The 11,665-nt window shown below is 36.5% G+C and overlaps 1 pseudogene; it reads right to left on the bottom strand.

Moving 5' to 3' along the window:
- Nucleotides 1-594: 594 nt before the first annotated feature.
- Nucleotides 595-10,481, bottom strand: LOC140344874 (cytochrome P450 2C23-like; annotated as a pseudogene).
- Nucleotides 10,482-11,665: the final 1,184 nt, after the last annotated feature.

Below are 11,665 nucleotides of genomic sequence, written 5' to 3'. Positions count from 1 at the left end.
ATATACTTTTTTGGTACTAAAAAACCCACACATTGCTCAGTGTTTATAAACAAAACACAGATTTTATAATTTATATGTGTACACTTTTTAATGATACACTAATAAAACTACTTTACAAAATGAATAAAATTGATACAATGATACAATAAAATATTTACAACAAAAGTGAGCAAACGAAGCTGAGTTAGAAGCTAAGGGCAGAAGGGGAAACAGTGGGTACTGAAGCTGAAGGTATTAAAAGTGTGGAATAGGAACAAGTTTTATTAAAAAAATTTATTAAACATACTTTTTTTGGTAGATTTTTCAGCTGATATTTTGTGCACTATAAACAATGTAACAAAAACATGGTAAGTAATTTATCCCAATGAAGCTTGTAATTACTGTTCATAACTCAGAAGCAACAACAGGGTCGGGGTAAAGTTGGCACTAAGTGCATTTAAACTTTAAATGGGCATACACTATACACCCATGGTCATTTTATGGATTTATTAAGGATTTATATTTGCTAGTTTTCTTGGCATGGTTTTACTAAAACACAAAAAACCAAAAAGTTGTTTAAAAAACTATATATATATATTTCAGGGAAGACTCAATCTAGGCACGAGAGATTGCACATATTTCATAAGGCAGTGGGCCATTTAAAGAACCCGGTGCAGGGGTGGGGTCCAGCACAGCTCCAGGAGGGGCTTTGTACGTGAAGCGTTGCAGCAGTGTAGTAAAAAAGAGGAACAATTCCATCCTAGCCAATTTTTCCCCAGCACAGCTTCTTTTTCCTAAAAAAAATTAAAAAATGAATATAAGACAATTACATGATTCCTTTTGTTTTAGGGGTATGCTAGTCTTGGATATCTACAGAACAATGGGTTGTCTACAAAGAAGACATTCTGAAATGAGCAAAAAATTTAGCCAAAGGTATTAAGCATGTGTATTTTTCTGTTACGTTAAGTAAGGTTTATTGGGACTAATTGTACACACATTATAAGAACAGGAGAAGGGACAGATCAATATAATCAATATTCAATATATATCAATATATTATCAATAATCAATATTATCAATATAGTAAATATTTTTAAACATTTTAATGCTTTAATGTACCATAATAGTAGAAGTTGGTATAGCTACTGCCTTTGAGTACAACCAGAGTTCTATTATTTGCAATCTCTTGGTGGTCCTCCTATACTGGTAGACCTGTGGCAGATGTCTATCATGTGTGCTGCTTCCCCCTCCTCTTAGATTGTAAGCTCTTCTGGGCAGGGTCCTCTCCCCCTCCTGTGTCACTGTCTGTATCTGTCTGTCATTTGGAACCCCTATTTATTGTACAGTGCTATAGAAATACTGTTTATTATTATTATTATTAATATTATGTATAATATTTATAATAATAATAATATTAATATTTTGTTTTCAAGGAAAGTAGAGAAATTTCTGCGGAGAAAATATGGAGTTAGGGTAACCCTTTTCCATTGACCTATATGGACTAATAAATGGATATGACATTTCTAATATGTTTGTCTAGACCTAATACATGAGCAAGTGGCTTTTCCTAAACTTAATCATACATTATTTGACAATATAAATGATAGTAAGTTATCGCTTCACTAATTGGCTTTTTGCTTAAGCCACATCCCACCGTGTAAATATAGAAGTCATGAAAAAAGTTATGATAGCTGTGGATGATTTAAGGACTAGACTTTCACAAACAGGATATAGTCAAAAAAATACTCAAAAAAGGCCTACAAAAAAACAATATCTAAAACAAGAGATGATATCCTCTTTGGGCAAAAGGCCAATGATAAAGAAAAGTATTCAGAATAACACAATATTCACAACAACATAACATACTAAGAGATATCTATACCACATTTTTGCCCTTATTAACAGCAGACCCTAAAATAAAAAAACACCTAACTTATAAAAAACTTCCATCATTAAAGGATAAACTAGTAAGAAGTCACTTTGAATCAATAAGGCCAAGATGAACAACTAGCCTAGAAATTAACTCACAGTGAGGATTTCATACAGTAACTGACATCACGCTGCCTAATATTATGTTGAGACAAACATCTGTCCTAATAGCATTTAATAAATTAATGTACCTCTTCTGATTTACATACAAATTCAACTTAAGAACAAACCCACAGCTCCTATCCCGGGTATGTAACCCGGGGACTACCTGTATTAGGTTTCAGGCCATTTTTATGAGGAAAAATTACACTTTTTATCTCTCCAGAATGTTTGCCATTTATGTGAATTCCTAACCTTTATGTGAACCATGTATGTGTATACATATATGTGGAAATTAACTTATTCAGATATGGTATGTAAATGCATGTAAATATATGTTTATAGATGGATATGTTATATACACCCTAAATATTATGCATACACATAAAAGCAAGCATATTTAAGTAACATCTATGTGAACCATGTAAAGATTAAAAATCATTTATAACTGTAAATTTTGATGCACACATGTAGAAATTAATTTATTTGGATATGGTGTGTACATGCATGTAAAAGATATATGTTCATAGGTGGATATGTTATATACCTGCCTATGTAACACTTATTTGTTTCTTTTTATTCTGGAGTATTATTATTTTAATTATCTATAATGAAACATATTACTAAAACCTAATGTAATTCTACTTATTCGGAAATCCGACAACTTTTGGAGCTGAGGAGTGCTAGATTTTGGAAAACTCCAGATTTTTGAAGGTTATACTAACCTCCACACCCAGGTCAGCCTTCCTTTCACAGCACCCGCGGACATCTGGCACAATTCCGGAGAGCAGGCAGCAGGGACGTCTCAACGTGTATTTAGTGTAGCAAGCAAGACCTAACAGCTGGTTCTGGAGAACAGCGCCATCAAACATATGTGGCTAAACAGTGTATTGCAGTACATGTATTGAAAATGTGCTCTGAAATTCATGCTGGAAAACTGAAGGAACCGGATTATCGATGGCTGAGTTTTTGATTGTCATCCTATATTGTAAATTTAGATGTATTGTCAATTTGTTGAATATCTTTTTTTTCCTCTCTTCTCTTCCCATACCATTTTAAAAGATTGGCTCTTACCAATAATGACCTTTAAATGCTATTCCAATCAACAAAAACCATGTTTAACCTGCCCCTGGTCATATTCTCATCTAATATACTGCCACAACTTTGTTAATCCTTGCTGTGTCCCTCGGTATGAGCAAACCGCAGTCAGAGTGGGTGGCTCTGCCTGTGGCTTCCAATTACAGCGGGATGGCGCTTGCTGTCTGTGTCTCCCCCTTGATGTCATACTGCTGTGATGATGGTTCCTGTATGTTGTGGTTGGGGTTACAGCTCTGATTGTGATCCCTTCCTCCAGCGTGAAGGTGTTGGTGTCCTATGAGATAATCCTACCCTCCGAATGCGTACTTCCAGCTGATTGAGTGTGTACAGTGAGGTCACAAACAGCTGTTTCTGCGTGCGCATCTCTTATACTTTTCAATGCGATTCTGCTTCATTGTGAGACATCCGAGAGTGGGCATGTTCTATAGACCTTGGAGATCCGCTGTGCTCCACCCACCTTGTACTGTGAGATAATCCCACCCCTTGTACAGCAGCAGCATGAGAGCTGTGTCTGTGTCCATGCTGCTTATTACCCCCCATGTATAAACCTTCATATCTCCCACACTGATTGTTGTACAAACGTGAACAGCAGCATGAGAGCTGTGTCTGTGTCCATGCTGCTTATTACCCCCCATGTATAAACCTTCATATCTCCCACACTGATTGTTGTACAAACGTGAAATTTCCAGGGTACACAGGGGACTCTGAGAGCTTATACTAAACCTAATTTTAGCCCCATGAACATAACAAGTTGGCAGAACATAAAATCTTCAATAGAATCAGGGAACTTTCCTCATTAAAGTGGACCTGAAGTAAAAGTAAAAAGATGACCATCACTTGGGCAGACCCGTGACATATGCTGCTGTATTTGTCAAAATGCCCATGTGTGAGATTGCCATTTTTCTTTTTTCAATGACACAAAAATCCCTCCTGTGCATGCCTGATCTCAGAGTCCAAGCCTGCTGGAATAGTGATGTGCGTATCCCAGCAGGTCCTCTTCCTCGATCTGTCCCCCGGTGAGTGCGCTGACATTCCTTGGGAGTTCCCAGTGATGTTGGTGCGTACAGCTGTCGCTAGGGGCGTGGCGGGAATTTCAAATTATTTTGTATTGCATTCAATACAAAATCACTGCATTGAATGCAATACAGTGGATTTATATGTCTAAAAGCAGTAAATTGTATTTCATGAAAATGTATTTTACAGTATAGTATAATAGTATAGTATAGTTTATTAGAGTATGTTAAAGTTTGAAACACAAAATCATGTCAAAGTTAATAATTACATTTATTTATATATATATATTGAAACACAAAATCATGTCAAAGTTAATAATTACATTTATTATTTTTTATTTATTTATTTATTTTTTTAATTTCTTTAATTTATTATTTTGACATGATTTTGTGTTTCAAACTTTTTTATTATACTGTAAAATAAATTTTCATGAAAGACAATGTACTGCTTTTAGACATATAAATCCAGACAGAAATTAACCACCCAGGAGGTTAAAGAATACATGACTTCTACATTATATGACCTATCTAAATGCAAAATTGTCAAAATTTAAAGTAAACCTGCTAGGTGTAGGTTAACTACACATCTTACCCAGATAAAACATAAAATCATGTAAAACTTACATTAACTTTACAAGTACAGAAACCTGTACAGTGACCACAATTATTCAAGTCAGGAGGCTTCGTTGTCAGATGATGTCATAATCAGAGGCAAGCTCACTGTATTATTCAATAAGAGCCAATTGCCGTTCCATCTTTATATACTACTTACATGTCATTGCAAATTCTTAATGGGATATAAATGTGTCACTGCTAGGCACTTATTAAATATATTACCTATAGAGAAAGGGATGAATGCATCATTCTTTTTGAAATTGCCCTCTGAATCAAGAAAATGTTCTGGGAAAAACTCATAGGGTTTTTCGAAGTAGGCTTTATACCTCAGTGAGGAGGAGAGCACTGGGATGACTGTGGTTCCCTGCAAGAAAAGTAGTTACAAACTGATTAGCACATAACAGATAAAGATATTGTTGGCTTATATAGACATAAATAAAATAAATCCTTACCTGAAAAAGAATGAAAAAGCATGATTGCACATTATGGCAGACATCCCCCAAATTGGCTTCCTCCAGTGTTGACAAATCTGAATTCCATGTCCTCTTTTTGTCTGCACTAGCTATCATTTCCTGGTCTGCCTTTGCCTGGCATTGTCTTTCTTTGACTAATGGACATCCACTGAGGACGTGAGTTCTGACATGACCAGTAGTGAACACTGCACTGTGCACATTCTGTAGGTAGTGCGCTAACATTGCCAGTTGATTATTTAGAAGACATTTTTAAAGTCTCTTCTACCTAAAACCTTCAAGAAATGTTATTATTAGATTGTAAGCTCTTTCGGGCAGGGTCCTCTCCTCCTCTTGTGTCACTGTCTGTATCTGTCTGTCATTTGCAAGCCCTATTTAATGTACTGCGCTGTCATTTGCAATCCCTATTTAATGTAATAATTATTATTATTATTATTATTAATATTATTAATATTTTAGTAGTTCTGCAACAACAAATTTTACTCAACTTTGGAATAAGGTATCCCCTATATTTGACATCTCGTTTTGTTGTGGACTTCCTCCAGGAACGATATCGACGTACCGCAGGCTCTCATGAATAACAGCATCAGTGTAAGGCATTTGCTTCCGGTGTTCTAATTTAGGCTGAGTTGTGCCAATGACTCTCTCAATTTCATCCTGTACTTTTCCTGTTGGAAATAAAATATAAATCAAATCATAAATTGGTATGTACTGATGATCTAGATATCTGTGACTGCCTTCCTATACATTTTTTGTTAGGCTTTAATTAGAACAGTAAGCTTAGTGAACTTTATTGGCAAATATTCAGCCAATTTTTCAACTTTTTTTCATTTCAAAAATGTTACTGTATATTGCTAACACATAACACAAGTCTGAAGAGTGCAGTAGGTAATACCGATCAGAAAACCTGATTGAACAAGAAAATCCTTATTTATGTGTCTTGGTCATATGAATTCATGTCTTACTTATCGTATAACGTATATTAACGTATATCAGGATATTTCATCATTAGCAGAAGGCCCCATCTCAGAGTGGTGGAGGTTGTTTCCATTCCAGCACTAAACAAGTTGAACACTAGGGCTGTTAAATTTTCATCATGGTAATACAAACTGGATTCTGGATTTCCCTGTGTAAAGGAAATAGAGGATTGGGATGGGGTATTAGGATACTGAATGTAACAGGCACTACACAGCTTGGGATTCTCCTCTGTAAACAAAAAGATGTCAAACTTAATATACATTTGTGGAAAGTACATCTGTGCCATTATGGGTATAAACATATTTATATACTTTTAACAGGCAGTAAATCAGCTTTGGGAGAAGTCCTTACTAAGGATAAGCGGGAATGCCATTCTTGGGAAAATTTCCTCGAACTTCCAATGAGTCAGCGAAATTTCAGCGAACCGATTTTTAGCAGACCCATTGGAAGATCGAGGAAATCATTACAGGAGTACTGCAGCTGCAGCTGTGCGAATCCTCCTGTGCGTGATCCCCGGGCACTAGAGGTTAAATGAGGGCGTAACAGATAAAGATATTGTTGGCTTATATGGACAAGCCCTCATTTAAACTCTAGTGCCCGCGGAGGCAGGAGGAGTACCGTGGCTGCATTTATAAATACAGCCGCGGTATTCCTCCTGTCAGTGTGAGTCCCGCGGCTGTCCTCATCAAAGAATGCAGCCGTGGGAACCATCAGGATGATTCCCATGGCTGCAGTCATTCATGATGAGCACAGCCGCGGGACTCCTGTGTTCAAATTTACACAGGCCGTTTTTGCTTACATGTTCGGTTCGCCGCAGGATCAAATTTAAAAATTTTGCTCGCTCATCCCTAGTCCCTACTAAGTTCTCTTGCTGCAGGCATTAGGATTAAATTTATCTTCAAAATATATATTATAGGTTTATCACAGCTCTTCTCTAATTGGGCCTTACTTATTGTCTAACTTATTAAAGTTTTCTGTATTTCTTAAAATTAATTTTCTAATTTTTGATAAATATTTCAATCCTATACCAGATCTATTAAAGATTTGCTAAAAAGTAATCATTACCTCTTGTTGCTTGGCCAGGAATGTGTCAATAAGGCTCCTCTGATTATTTACATCCAGTTCATTCCTTTGCTTAGTAAATGTTGCTGTTATAAAGTTTCGAAAATGTGAAAAGTTCTCAACAAGTTTCTTGTGGCTTCCTGGCAGCAGGCCAACCAGAAATGGAAAGCTGTTGTAGAGCTAAAAGAAAGAAAAAAGAAATGTACTGCTCTTACTCATTCAGTTGTTTATGTAAGTTTGATTTTGAGCTTTTGAACTCTATTAACAGCATTTTTTCCCCAACAAGGCAGCTAAGATTAGCCTGGTAAACAAGAGGAATCTTTACACTTGCTGTAAATATACAAATAAAATAAATAATTTGTGTATCTTTTTACATCAACATTAATATAGATATTATTATGTTGGCCACTGCTGCATTAATAATGGTATGATTATTGAAGGGCTTTCCTGGAATTTAAACAAAGGCAGAAAAAAATTAGTAATCTAGGTATTTGTTCACAAATGTAAAAATAAATTTGTTTGTGAAGTTAGAGAATTGACACAGTGCAGAACATCATGTCGTAGATCTTCAGTTAAGCCCATCTATTTTGGCTCAGTCATAAATCAAAACCCCAATATCTCAACATAAAGCAAAACAAAATAGCAATAAGTGCCATAGGTGAGTGATTCAAAAGGCCTGCCGCCAAAGTGGCTACACCAGGAAGGCATCTGGTAATCACAAGTAGCATAGGATTCAAGTATCGGAGTCTTTCCTCCAAAAACATGGAGCTGCCTAGTGCTGCTCATTTCAGCCCCACTCCTTACTTGTGACATCATTCCAAAAACCTGGCCCATACTAGATGGAGTAGGAAGTCCTACCCCGATTTTTTCACTATATCCCAGAAACTGGGACCTGTAAGAAAACTAACCAAACAGTACCTGTTGGTCACCAAAACTTCCTAAACCCCTCCGCAGTCATTTACCTGTTTTAAGAGGGATCATGAAATAAAGCAGGGGGAATATATTTACCATCGATGACCCACCCCTGGAGCCCTGTATAGGTCTAATAGGTAGAAATGAAAATGTTTTCACCAATTTTGTAATTCGCATAAAGGCTGAATTGCATAGTATGTTAAGCCACATGTACTATTAAAACAAAGCTCATTGAGCCAACCACGACATTTTCCACAAACTGTAAAAAAAAAGGTAACCAAAAGTACATAAGTTTAAAGTCTGGCTTATTTAAGGATTTCTTTCACTCCTGGCAGATAATTGGAGTGTTGTGTGACTAAAAGGAAAATAAGTATGTGCTGATGGGGAGGACTATGTTATAGTTAAACAATTGATCAGACTTTTTTTCACTTGAATTAACAATGACAACAGAATTTTTCACCATAAAATTTGGTCTGATTTGAAATTGCAAATACTCACCTCCATATGATTGGAAAACCTGTACCAAGCATTCGGCTTCCTCAGTAATCTTGTCTTCTATTGTTTTTTTCCCCATCCCGTAATCACGTAGAGTAGAAAGTGTGAACCTTCTCATCACCTTCCAGTTCTCTCCACTGGAAAAAAGAATAGTACAAGAAATTAATGATGCTTTGTGTGTTCTCTTCCACATGACTTAGGTGCTTTATTTCTTATACAGAAATTATATGAGAAATTCATTTTCAGAATAGCAAACTGCCGCCATTGACAATCCATTGTTTTTAATGTGAATGGTTTAAAGACCAGGGTTACACTGATACCTGGGGCTTCCTTAGAGATTGCTAGTTGCTCCTGAAGGTTAGTGATAGATTGATGTCATGCCTAATGGTGCTAGGACCAGGGACTATTAGGCATAACATCAATCTGCCACTGTTCACTGCATTAGTATTAGTAATTAGTATTTGAAGGGGCCCCAAGAATCAGTGGAGCCTTGTTTTTGAGCTTTGAACATTAAAAACATAAACTAATATGGTTTGCAAATGGAAGCAACTTGCAGTTCTGCAGCAGATGGGGTATGGAATCATTGCATCCAATACTTGGATCAATGAATAAATGAACTACTTAAGCCAGATACCATTTTCTCTTAGGGTTTTACTGAACACTGGTAGCTTTGGCCTGTCTTGAAGTCCATCAGCATGGTTGATTAGCGCATCTTTTATACGTCGTATCCACAGAGTAAAACCATCTTCTCAATTCCTATTTGGACACCTATTACTGGACCGTAAGTCTTGGATAACTAAAGGAAAATCAAATGAGAGAAAAAATTAAAAAGTGATACTTGAGCTTTAGACACGAGAACTTAAAAACTACTATTACTTAATTGTATCACTTGGTGTGTTGCAAAATAGTAAAACAGGACATAACTGTTGAGGCTTATGCTATATTTGATAAACTTTGAACAATTATAAGCCCTTTGTCACACTAATCTGCATTGTCACCCCTTTTTGTGGTGCCCGGTGACCCCAATAAAAAACCTTCTATTCAGATGTTGACACCCCCCCCCCCTTGCATCTGTGGTGGTGCGACATCATCACATGACAGAGAAAAGAGAAAAAAACACTAAACATGGAACTAATCGGGGCAGTGGAAGTGGTTGTAAACCACTCCCACTGCACTGATTGGTCAGCAAGTTCAGTGTTTTTTTTTCTTTTCTCTGTCATGTGATGATGTCGCACCACCACAGATGCAAGGGGGAGGGGTGTCAATTCAGCTCCTCAGCAGGAGCTGAACTGACACCCCTTCTTTTTTTTCGTTTTTGTAGTGATGATGTCAATCTCCTATGAGAATTTGCAGCCTCCCCTCTATTGCTACGGTGATGGAGATTTTGGGGGGAGGGGTCAGAGCTGTTTTATCACAGTTTAGGAGGTTTAGAAGGGATAAACATTATAACCTGGGCTCATATCATCCAGAAGTTCAAGCTTAAAACTTGAGTTTAGGTCTGCTTTAAATGACTGGTTATAGTCATAAAATCCATAAAAATTTAAAAAGGTAATGAAGAAAGCAGAAAGTCCATTAGAAAAAGTTATGTACTCTTTTAATTTTTGTACCATAAACGTTAAGAAAAGAAAATACTAAACTTGTGACCAATCAGGGAAGTGGGAGTTGGTATAACCCCCCCCCCCCCCCCCCCACTGTTCTAAATTACTTTTTTACTAATGATTTCAATTTCCTACGAGCCCTTGAAGTCTTGTCAGTGTGGCACATGGATGCCACATTGACAAGGAGAAATACCAATGCATGTTACCACCATGAGAGTGTCATCAGGTCCCATAGCATTGGCCACCTGGACAAAAAAACAAAAAAAAAATGTAGAACAGAATTGGAATGGAGGTCAAAGACTGGAGTTGGTTTTAGTCAAAGTTGCATATATAATTATGTGAAATGATCACATTTAAATGTCAGCCCCATACATCCTAGTTTATGGTGCACAAGGTAGTAATGCCCCTTGGTACCTGTCACCAATTTTGTTACAGAGGAGGGAAAAATCTTATTACACAAAAATTTCACTTTAAATTAATATATTTATTAATATCATTGTCCCTTGATGACTAGAGCTCTCCCTTATATTTAAGTTTTAGCCTTGTAACAAGACTATAATATTGTGTTACACAATGACCTTATAGGGTCTATTTTTAGAAGTTTAGAAGTGAACCTGACATTCTGAGGAGTACGGGCCTGTGCTTAGCATCCAGCTGGGAACAGAAAAGATGGTTGTCTTATGTGGTTTTGACACTGTAACTTATCAACCGTGCCGAGGAATTTTCTAAAAGACCACAAACCGCAATATCTGCTAAAACATTGAAAGGCTATGGTAAATCATGGAATATTCTATAAATAAGCCCTACTGTTTTAAAATAGATAGATTGATCTTATATGTTATATATTAAAAAAGCTCCATTCAGGACAGAAATATCCAAACACTCAGATCAAACCAGTTGACCTTAAAGCAGATCTAACATGGAAAGATAATGTAAGTTGCCATTTCTGAATTTCTAACATATAATGCTAATTGCTTGGATATAAAGCTAAGCTTTAGATTTCTGTAATGCCAGTTGCACGCCTCAACCAAGCATGCAGATTACCTTGTGACAAGTTTGCTGAAATAAAATAAAAATCTGAGCTGTATACGCCTTGATTCCAGAAGTTTTTATAGACAGAGGATTGGAACATCAGAGTTCCCGGCAGAATGTTTTTTAGGTCAGCAATGGCACCTTTTCCTTCTAAAAGTCCACTTTAATCAGCAGATCTGTCAGGAAAATACAACCCATGGGATTTTGGAATCCACCATATCTCTTGGGGATTCCTAATTATGTCAGTTCATGTACAGTTTTCTGTAACCGCAGGTGGAGTTCTAGATTTATCTATAACACTGACTTGTTGGCTTCCCTGTAATACAAATATTTATCAATCAATGTTACACTAGATATGTTTTTCAAAATTAAAATTCTACATTCT

Source organism: Pyxicephalus adspersus, unplaced genomic scaffold, assembly GCF_032062135.1.
Source record: "Pyxicephalus adspersus unplaced genomic scaffold, UCB_Pads_2.0 Sca115, whole genome shotgun sequence".
NCBI classification, from domain to species: Eukaryota; Metazoa; Chordata; class Amphibia; order Anura; family Pyxicephalidae; genus Pyxicephalus; species Pyxicephalus adspersus.
Note: the sequence above shows the minus strand (reverse complement) of the source record. Positions and strands in the feature narration are given on the sequence as shown.